We start from the raw sequence: 11,808 nt of genomic DNA on the forward strand, positions 1-11,808 counted from the left end.
TGTGGGGGACCAGGTACGTACAATCCGAGCATTACAGGGGGTACCTCGAGTCAGATGTGTCGGGGCGTACAGTTAGTATGAGGCTTATCTACAGGGCGCTACTGAAGTCAATGTGCTGGGGTACAGGTAGTAATGAGGCTATATACCAGGGGGTCCTGAGTCATGTGTCGCGCGAGGTACATGGCTTAGTAAACCTGAGCACCTATATATCAGGGGGTCACTGAAGCTCAACTCCTGTCGGGGGCCACAGCGTTTACCAGTAAGAGGCTATAGTACAGGGTACCGAGTCAAGTGTGGGGGTTACAGGTTAGTAAGAGGCTATATACAGGGGGTAACCGAGTCAATGTGTGGGGGTACAGGTTTTAGTATGAGGCTATATATCAGGTGGGTACGCGAGTCAATGTGTGGGGGTACAGGTTAGTAATGAGGCTATATACAGGGGGTACCGAGTCAATGTGTGGGGGTACAGGTTAGTCGAGGTAATTTGTAATGCGACTATGCATAGATAACAGAAAGTAGCAGCAGTGTTACAATGTTGTAATGATGTGCAAATAGTTAAAGTACATAAGTATGGGTTGTATTTACAATGGTGTTTGTTCTTCACTGGTTGCCATTTTCTTGTGGCAACAGGTCACATCTTGCTGCTGTGATGGCACACTGTGGTATTTCACCCAGTAGATATGGGAGTTTATCAAAATTGAATTTGTTATATAATTCTTTGAGGGTCTGTGTAATCTGAGGGAAACATGTGTCTCTAATATGGTCATACATTTGTCAGGAGGTTAGGAAGTGCAGTTCAGTTTCCACCTCATTTTGTGGGCAGTGTGCACACAGTCTGACTTCTCTTGAGAACCAGGTCTGCCTACGGTGGCCTTTCTCAATAGCAAGGCTATGCTCACTGAGTCTGTACATAGTCAAAGCTTTCCTTAAGTTTGGGTCAGTCACAGTGGTCAGGTATTCTGCCACTGTGTACTCTCTGTTTAGGGCCAAATAGCATTCTAGTTTGCTCTGTTGTTTTGTTAAATCTGTGTATATAACTGTCAGCTCTCTCTTCCCCCTCTCCAGGAGAAAGATGACCTACGTCGGGCAGAGAGTATGCTGGTTCAGGCTGACAGATTGGGCTGTAGACAGTTTGTGACCCCTACTGATGTGGTCAGTGGAAACCCCAAACTCAACCTGGCCTTCGTAGCCAACCTGTTTAATAAATACCCATCACTCACCAAGCCTGAGGGGCAGGACCTGGACTGGGCCAAACTGGAGGGTGGGTACACATATAATATACTCTACATGTACCACCAAGTCAATTCTGCTCTGCCCAGAGTACCCCTGAAGTACAGGGGTAGATATACCTAGTACCCCTGTAGATATACCTAGTACCCCTGAAGATATACCTAGTACCCCTGAAGTACACACTTATTTTACTAGTAGGGCTATGGTCTCACAAGTACCCTGTAGATATACCTAGTACCCCTGTAGATAGGCCTAGTACCCCTGAATACACACTTATTTTACTAGTAGGCCTATGGTCTCATGAGTACCCTGTAGATATACCTAGTACCCTGTAGATATACCTAGTACCCGTGGTGAAGAACTGACGTCTGATATGCTGTCTAGAGTGTATAAGTAAATACTCTTAAACACACCTCTAATTCTGCTCTCTGTAGATCTGTGTACAGAGCTCCCCCTGCTGACTCTCAACAGAATTACACTCATTTTAAAGGGGGGCTGAACTTCCTTATTTAGCCCTGGTTTCATTCTCCTCATTGTGAAATGCATCTGAGAAGCGTCTTTCTTTTTCCCAACGCAGTTAAGCCAAAACCACGCCCCTTTATTCAGAGAGGCGTTCTGCCATGCTTTGAGCCTCTCCAAGTCTCCAAGTCCGGAAGTGAATATCACATAGGGGGACATTTCAGTCACTGATTAATAACATTTTCCCTTTGTGTTTCAAGACTGATAAATATAATAACATAATGTGGTGGACCGAGCTAGCTGTTAACATCCCTTAACCCTCAGACAGATTCAATGGCTGGAGCATAGCGTATTCCACTGAATGACTAGCTAATAAATATTTGAGAAATCATGAATAATAAGCATAAGCATTAACCTGATAATAGACTACTGATGATAATATAACGACTTCAAATACCGAGCTGGTAACGTTAAGTAGCCTCGGTTAACTTAGCTGCCCTTCAATACAGGGAATTCAGCAGAGTTCTCTGAGACATTTTTACAACTCGTTGAAACTCTGTAAATAAATACATGGGCAAATGGTACCAAACATGATGATAATAGGCTTGTATTATGGTAGGCAGATCATTTTAAACACACCCAGTGGTAACACACGTCTTCCCAACTAAACACACGTCTCCCCCTACTAAACACACGTCTCCCCCTACTAAACACACGAAAGCACATTTTTAGCTTTCGCTTGCATCAATTGAGTATTGAATTTGACAAGCTTGGAAACAGGACAGTAATGTACAGAATGTTTTTGCTTTTTTGCTGCTCGTTCATGGCAGAATTTCGGTTCTTCCTCTTCTTCCATCATTTTTTCCCGACCTCAATGTTTTCTAATCCTGTCAGACAACTACTCCCCCGCCTCCTCTCCACTTTCATTGGTGTTCATAACATTTTGCAAAAATTATGGGCAATGGGCATTTTTATAGCATGACCCTAAGGCATGATGGGATGTTAATTTTGCTTAATTAACTCAGGATCACCCTGGTTGTGAAAAGCACCGCTATAACTTGTATCCTTCAAGTGTTACCTTATTCAATATACCTTGACATATCATGCTGATGAGCACCACATACACACCCTCTTCAGTCCACCACAGCTATGTCCTTTAGCGCAATCAAGTTCAACCAAACACAGCTCCACTATTGCCTGTAGCAACCAGAGTTCACACCAAAACAGTCCACTATGCCTCTGTACAACTCTGAGTTCACACCAAACACACCACCACTCGTACCACTGCGCTCAAACTCAACACTCAAACATCACACACACTATGCTGGCTCCATCTGAAACAAGCATGACGACAGAAGCATGGATATCATGAAGAGTTGTATTTAATCTGTATTAGACAGGACTCCTGTAACACAAGACAGGCAGTCTTCCAGTTTCTCTCCCAAATCCTTTCTCACCACAGCAACAAAAGCACGTTTTAAAGGTTCCATTACACAGGCACTAACTGAGTCAGGGATATTTAAAGCTTTTCAACGACTACATTATTTTAAACAACAAAAAAGATTGTTATTAGCATATTAATTGGCTACCTTTCTGTAAACGGCATGGCCATATATACCAGTAAAAATAGCTACCTAACATGGAATAACATATATGACCAGTAAAACATACTAATTAACATGGAATAACTATAATACCAGAAAAATACTAATAACATGGAATACCATATATACCACGTAAAACAATTAAGAACTATATTACCATTACTATCAGGAATACCATATATACCAGACATAGTAAAAGGAATCATAAACAGAAACATATATAACATGGATTAGTAACATATATACCAGTAAAACATTACAATAACATGGAATAAGCATATTATACCAGTAAAAACATATAAAACTTTAAATAAACAGTAACTAAAAGGATTAACAATATACCAGTAAAACATACTAATAACATGGAATACAATATACCAGTAACATTACTAATAACCATGGAATAACATATTACAGTAAAACATAACTAATAACATGGAAAACCATATATACCAGTTAAACATACTAATAACATGAGAATACCCATATATACCAGTAAAACATACTAATAACATGGAATACCATATATACCAGTAAAACATACTAATAACATGGAATAACATATATACCAGTAAAACATACGATAAGTAAATAGCGATACTAAAACATACTATCAGGATACAAAAACAGTAAAAACATACTTACATAACATGGAAAGCCTCTATATACCAGTAAACATACTAATAGCATGTTATAACATATATTACCAGTAAAATACTAATGAAATGGAAATACCCATATAACCATAAAAACATACTAATAACTAGGAATAACATATAACCAGTAAACATACTAATAGCATTGTTATAACATATATAGCAGTTCAACATACTAATAACATGTTATAACTATATACGAGTAACATACTAATAGCATGTTGTAACATATATATGACCAGTAAAAATACTAATGCATGTTATACATATATACCAGTAAAACATACTACTAAATGAATAACATATATACCAGTAAACGATACTAATAACATGGAATAAACAATAGTATACCAGTAAAAATACTAATAGCATGTTATACCATATAACCAGTCCAAACATACTAATAACATGGAATAACATATATACCAGTAAAACATACTAATACATGGAATAGCCATATATCCAGTATAAAACAGTACTAATAACATGGAATACCATAATACCAGAAAACATACTAATAACTGGAATAAACATATATACCAGTAAAACATACTAATAACATGGAATAACATATTATAACAGTAAAACTACTATAACATGGATAACCATATATACCAGTAAAACATTACTAAACATGCGAAAACCATATATACCAGTTAAACATAGCTTAATAACATGGAATTAACTATATACAAGAAAACATACTAAATAACATGGAATAAAATATACGCATAAAACATACTAATAACATGAAAAGATATATACCAGTAAAACATACTAATGCATGTGCATAACTATATATACCAGTAAACATACAATAACATGGAATGTCTATTGTGTCGTATGTTTTTCTGTAATTTGGTAAATAATCTAACTAGGGACCCGTTTACGGACTGAACCTTAAAGCCATCAGATGGAGAGTTTATCAATCAAAGAACACTCTCTCTGTTCTCTCTGTCCTCTGCTGTCTCTCTGTCTCTCTGTCTTCTGTCTCTCTCTCTCTCTGTCTCTCTGTCTCTCTCTCTCTCTCTCTCTCTGTCTCTCTGTCTTCTCTCTCTCTCTCTCTCTCTCTCCTCTCTCTCTCTCTCTCTCTCTCTCTCCTCTCTCTCTCTGTCTCTCTCTCTCTCTCTCTCTCTCTCTCTCTCGCTCTCCTCTCTCTCTCTGTCTCTGTCTCTCTCTCAATCTCTCTCTCTCTCTCTCTCTCTCTCTCTCAATTCTCTCTCTCTCTCGAATCCTACAGAACCTTCTAGTCCAATCTCTCTCTCATCTAAGAACTGTTGTGAGACGATTCCAGTCATCCCCCACATGACATGTCCTATAACAACCATAGTCCCAGTCTAAAGTTCCACACGAGGTCAAAGAAAAAACTACAGCATCACATACAGTGGTGACACAGTGTCTTAAGTTAAGGCAGATATACAGAGTCATCAAAATCAGCTGTGGAGCAATATGGCCGCTGTCATTCATTCAATATGTATCTAATATAATATGGCTGTTTTCATTGTTTAAACCTTTTAGCAAACAGGCTAGAGGCTGAGGCACAGGTCTGATGGCGTGGCTGACTGGTTATTCCCTCTTCATACCCCGTCCCATGAGGCAGGCGAACACGGTCATCACCATCTTGGGTTCACCTCCACCAGGTCCTCTGGTAGGGCGTACACACGGGCTCCGATCTTCCTCGCCATGGGACACAGCGTAACCTGGGGCAGAGGCAGGGTCAGGCGTCAGTAAAAACCATACCCTAGGTCCCAAACTACACATTACAGTGTGTGGTCCGCGTGTTGTGGTACATGCATGTACGTGTGTGTATCTGCTGCTTGCGTGTGTATGTCAGACTGACTTGGCATTGTCCAATCTGTCGACGCGGAGAGCATTCCAGGTCTTGAACAACGGTCATAGTTCACGCTGCGTGGCTGGATGGAGTCAATCAGGTCCAGGACAGGAAGACTACTGCTGATACCACGATCCTGGAGAGAGAGAGAGGACCACACACACACACACACACACACACACACACACACACACACACACACACACAACACACACACACACACCACACACACCACACACACACACACACACACACACACACACACACACACACAACACACCAGCACACACACACAGAAAAACACAGAGGATTATACACACACACACACAGCTGTAACACTACTTTCAGAGTTTAGAGCTATAGAGAACCACTGGCTTTAAGAGCTATAGAGAACCACTGTCTCTAGGTTTAGTAACAGAGTTCCTAGTGAATCACAGATCACACAGTATAACAGACACTATAAAGCAACTCTGTTCCATCTGTCTTTGTCACCTGAAGCTGGGATCTTGGAGCTCTTCCGGCTCCAGTCAGGGTTCGTTTACCCAGTTGATGATGAGGTCATCATTAGCAGCCTCTCCATGTCCAAGGTCCTCCAGAACTTTAGAGTGTATCTGAGGCGGTTATCTATTAGTAAGGTCTGATAGAGGAGCAGGAGGTTATCTATTTAGTCAGGTCTGATAGAGGATCAGGAGGAGGTGATCTATTAGTCAGGTCTGATAGAGAGCAGGAGGAGTGATCTATTAGTCAGGTCTGATAGAGGATGAGGAAAAGGTTATCTATTAGTCAGGTCTGATAGAGGATCAGGAGGGTGATCTATTTAGTCAGGTCTGATCGAGGATCAGGAGGAGTGATCTATTAGTCAGGTCTGATAGAGGGTCAGGAGGAGGTGATCTATTAGTCAGGTCTGATAGAGGAGGCAGGAGGCAGCGTGATCTATTAGTCAGGTCTGATAGAGGAGCAGGAGGAGGTGATCTATTAGTCAGGTCCCTCCCTCCTCTCTCTCGCTCCCCTCCCTCCCCCCTCCCTCTCCTCCCTCCCTCTCTCTCTCTCTCTCTCTCTCTCTCTCTCTCTCTCTCTCTCTCTCTCTCTCTCTCTCTCTCTCTCTCTCTCTCCCTCTCTCTCTCCTACCTCCTCATCAGTTGCCAGACCAGAGCCAGGGTGAGGGTGGGGTTTCCGTCGTTAAGGTCCCTCCACTCCCCTCTCCCCCTCTCTCCCCTCCTCCCACTCTCTCTTCCTCTCTCCCCTCTCTCTTCTCCCTCTCTCCCCTCCCTCCCCTCTCTCTCCCCCTCTCTCCCCTCCCTCTATCCCCCCTCCCTCTATCCCCCCTCCCTCTCTCTCCTACCTCCTCATCAGTTGCCAGACCAGAGCCAGGCTGAGGTGGGGTTTCCGTCATTAAGGTCCTGTCCTCCGATGCCGACCAGAAGAAGAAGCCTGCCTTGGCCTTCCCGAGTTCCACTGCATAGTTACAATTCTCCAGCTTCTTCATGTGGCCCCTAGCAGCTTGGGTAGGAGAGCCGGTTCACCTTTGTGGTCCCCAGTCCACTGGAACCTTAATCCTCTCATACAGCTGGAGATGACGAGCGCATCTAACAGATCACTGGGAGGGAGGCGAGGGAGGGAGGGAGGGAGGGAGGCGGGAGGGGAGAGAGAGAGAGGGGAGGGAGGGAGGGAGAGGAGGGAGGGAGGGAGGGAGGGAGGGAGGGGAGAGAGGGAGGGAGGGAGGAGGGGTGGGAGGAGAGGGAGGAGGGAGGGAGGAGGGAGGGAGGAGAGGGAGGGGAGGAGGGAGGGAGGGAGAGAGGGAGGGAGGGAGGGAGATGGAGGGAGGGAGGAGGAGGGAGAGAGGGAGGGAGGGAGGGAGGGAGGGAGGAGGGAGGGAGGAGGAGGAGGGAGCAGGGAGAGAGGGAGGGGAGGAGGAGGGAGGGAGGGAGGGAGGAGAGGAGGGGAGAGAGAGAGGAGGAGGGAGGGAGGAGGGAGGGAGGGAGATCATTTTGTTGTTATAATTATTGCTTTCAGAATCATACCCACATGTTATTGCTTAATTTAAGAAAGGAATCAATCATACGTATATATGGTTAACATGAGGGTTGTTGTAATAGTAAAGGTAGTTACCCGTATATGATGGTTAACATGAGGGTTTAATTATAGTAAAGGTAGTTACCGTATATATGTTAACATGAGGGTTGTTATTATAGTAAAGGTAGTTACCCGTATATAGGTTAACATGAGGGTTGATATTATAGAAGTTAAGTTACCGTATATTGGTTAACATGAGGGTTGTTATTATAGTAAGGTAGTTACCCGTATATATGGTTAACATAGGGTTGTTTTATAGTAAAGGTAACTACCCGTATATATAGTTAACATGAGGGTTGTTATTATAGTAAAGGTAACTACCCGTCTATATGGTTACGAGGGTTGTTATTATAGTAAAGGTAGTTACCCGTTATATATGGTTAACATGAGGTTGTTATTATAGTAAAGGTAGTTACCCGTATATATAGTTAACATGAGGCTTGTTTTATAGTAAAGGTAACTACCCGTATATATGGTTAACTATAGGTGTTATTATAAGTAATAGGTACGTTACCCGTAGATAAGTTAACATGAGGGTGTTATTATAGTAAAGGTAACTACCCGTATATATGGTTAACATAGAGGTTGTTATTATAGTAAAGGTAGTTACCCGTATATATGGTTAACATGAGGTTGATATTATATAAAGTAACTACCCGTATATATGGTTAACAGAGGGTTGTTATTATAGTAAAGGTAACTACCCGTATATATGGTTAACATGAGGGTTTGAATTATAGTAAAGGTAACTACCCGTATATATAGTTAACATGAGGGTTGTATTATAGTAAAGGTAACTACCGTACATATGGTTAACATGAGGGTTGTTATTTAAGTAAAGGTAGTTACCCGTTATATATAGTTAACATGAGGCGTTGTTATTATAGTAAAGTAGTTACCCGTATATATAGTTAACATGAGGTTGATATTATAGTAAAGGTAGTTACCCGATATATGGTTAACATGAGGGTTGTATTATAGTAAAGGTAATACCCGATATATTTAACATGAGGGTTGATATTATAGTAAAGGTAACTACCCGTATATATGCGTTAACATGAGGTTGATATTATAGTAAAGGTAACTACCCGTATATAGGTAACATGAGGGTTGTTATTTATAGTAAAGGTAACTACCCGTATATATAGTTAACATGAGGTTGTTATTATAGTAAAGGTAGTTACCCGTATATATAGTTACATGAGGGTTGATATTATAGTAAAGGTAGTTACCCGTATATATAGTTAACATGAGGGTTGTTATTATAGTAAAGGGTAGTTACCCGTATATATGGTTAACATGAGGGTTGTTATTATAGTAAAGGTAACTACCGTATATATGGTTAACATGAGGGTGTTATTATAGTAAAGGTAACATACCCGTATATATGGTTAACATGAGGGTTGTTATTATAGTAAAGGTAACTACCGTATATATAGTTACATGAGGTGTTGTTATTATGTAAAGGTAACTACCCGTATATACTAGTTAACATGAGGGTTGTATTATAGTAAAGGTAGTTACCCGTTAATATAGTTAACATGAGGGTTGATATTATAGTAAAGGTAGTTACCCGTATATATAGTTAACTAGGGTTGTTATATAGTAAAGGTAGTTACCCGTATAATGGTTAACATGAGGGTTGTTATTTATATAAAGGTACACTAACGCGTATATATGGTTAACATGAGCGTTGTTATTATAGTAAAGGTACTACCCGTATATATGGTTAACATGAGGGTTGATATTATAGTAAAGGTAGTTACCCGTATATATATTAACATGAGGGTTGATATATAGTAAAGGTAGTTACCCGTATATATAGTTAACTGAGGTTGTTATATAGTAAAAGGTAGTTACGCGTATATATGGTTAACATAGAGGGTTGTTATTATAGTAAGGTAGTTACCCGATATATAGTTAACATGAGGTTGTTATTATAGTAAAGTAACTACCCCGTATATATAGTTAACATGAGGGTTGTTATTATAGTAAAGGTAGTTACCCGTATATATAGTTAACATGAGGGTTGATATTATAGTAAAGGTAACTACCCGTATATATAGTTAACATGAGGGTTGTTAATTATAGTAAAGGTAGTTACCCGTAATATAGTTAACATGAGGTTGATATTGATATAAAGGTACTCGTATATATAGGTTAACATGAGGGTTGTTATCTATAGTAAAGGTAGTTACCCGTATATATGGTTAACATGAGGGTTGTTATTATAGTAAAGTAGTTACCCGTATATATGGTTAACTGAGGGTGTTATTATAGTAAAGGTAGTACCCGTATATATGGTAACATGAGGGTTGATATATAGTAAAGGTAACTACCCGTATATATGGTTAACATGAGGTTGTTATTATAGTAAAGGTAGTTACGCGTATATATGGTTAACATGAGGTTGTTATTATAGTAAAGGTAACTACCCGTATATATGGTTAACATGAGGGTTGTTATATAGTAAAGGTAACTACCCGTATATATGGTTAACATGAGGGTTGAATATTACGTAAAGGTAACTACCCGTATATATGTTACATGAGGGTTGTTATTATAGTAAAGGTAGTTACCCGTATATATCGGTTAACATGAGGGTTGATATTATAGTAAAGGTAGTACCCGTATAATGGTTAACATGAGGGTTAGTATTATAGTAAAGGTAACTACCCGTATATATGGTTAACATGAGGGTTGTTATTATAGTAAAAGTAACTACCCGTATATGGTTAACATGAGGGTTGTTATTATTAGTAAAGTAGTTACCCGTATATATGGTTAACATGAGGGTTGTTATTATAGTAAAGGTAGTTACCCGTATATATGGTTACTGAGGGTTTGTTATTATAGTAAGGTAACTACCCATATATATGGTTAACTGAGGGTTGTTATATAGTAAAAGGTAGTTACCCGTATATATAGTTAACATGAGGGTTGTTATTATAGTAAGGTAACTACCGTATATATGGTTAACATGAGGGTTGTTATTATAGTAAAGGTAACTACCCGTATATATGGTATACATGAGGGTTGTTATTATAGTAAAGGTAACTACCCGTATATATGCGTTAACATGAAGGTTGAATATTATAGAAGGTAAACTACCCGTTTATATGGTTAACATGAGGGTTGTTAGCTATAGTAAAGGTAGTTACCCGTATATATGGTAACATGAGGGTTGTTATTATAGTAAAGGTAACTACCCGTATATATGGTTAACATGAGGGTTGTTATTATGTAAAAGGTAACTACCCGTATATATGGTTAACATGAGGGTTTGTTATTATAGTAAAGTAGTACCCGTATATATGGTTAACATGAGGTTGATATTATAGTAAAGGTAGTTACCCGTATATATAGTTAACATAGGTTGTTTATATAGTAAAGGTAACTACCCGTATATATGGTTAACATGCGGTTGTTATTATAGTAAAGGTAACTACCCGTATATATGGTTAACATGAGGGTTGTTATTATAGTAAGGTAGTTACCCGCTATATATGGTTAACATGAGGGTTGTCTATTATAGTAAAGTAGTTACCCGTATATATAGTTAACATGAGGTTGTTATTATAGTAAAGGTAACTACCCGTATATATGAACATGAGGGTTGTTATCTATAGAAGTAACTACCCGTATTATGGTTAACATGAGGTTGATATTATAGTAAAGGTAGTTACCCGTATATATGCGTAACATGAGGGTTGTTATTATAGTAAAGGTAGTTACCCGTATATATGGTTAACCATGAGGGTTGATATTATAGTAAAGGTAGTTACCCGGTATATATGGTAACATGAGGGTTGACTCCCAGAATTCATCCAGTTCCTGAAGGTTCTCTCCTCTCTCGTCTCACCTGAGGAAACAGGAAGTGTTACCACTGGGTGTGTTTAGTCAAGGGGCAGACGTGTGTTTAGTAGGGGGGAGACGTGTGTTTAGTAGGGGAGAC

The 11,808-nt window shown here is 39.8% G+C and overlaps 1 long non-coding RNA gene across 1 annotated transcript; it reads right to left on the reverse strand.

Moving 5' to 3' along the window:
* Positions 1-5,141: 5,141 nt before the first annotated feature.
* LOC139024874 (uncharacterized) lies at positions 5,142-5,946 on the reverse strand. The gene is made up of 3 exons (XR_011476250.1): positions 5,790-5,946; positions 5,188-5,649; positions 5,142-5,156 (listed from the first exon to the last, which is right to left on the reverse strand). It is a non-coding gene; the product is annotated as an uncharacterized lncRNA (long non-coding RNA).
* Positions 5,947-11,808: the final 5,862 nt, after the last annotated feature.

Source organism: Salvelinus sp. IW2-2015, unplaced genomic scaffold (assembly GCF_002910315.2).
Source record: "Salvelinus sp. IW2-2015 unplaced genomic scaffold, ASM291031v2 Un_scaffold1971, whole genome shotgun sequence".
Classification (NCBI taxonomy): Eukaryota; Metazoa; Chordata; class Actinopteri; order Salmoniformes; family Salmonidae; genus Salvelinus; species Salvelinus sp. IW2-2015.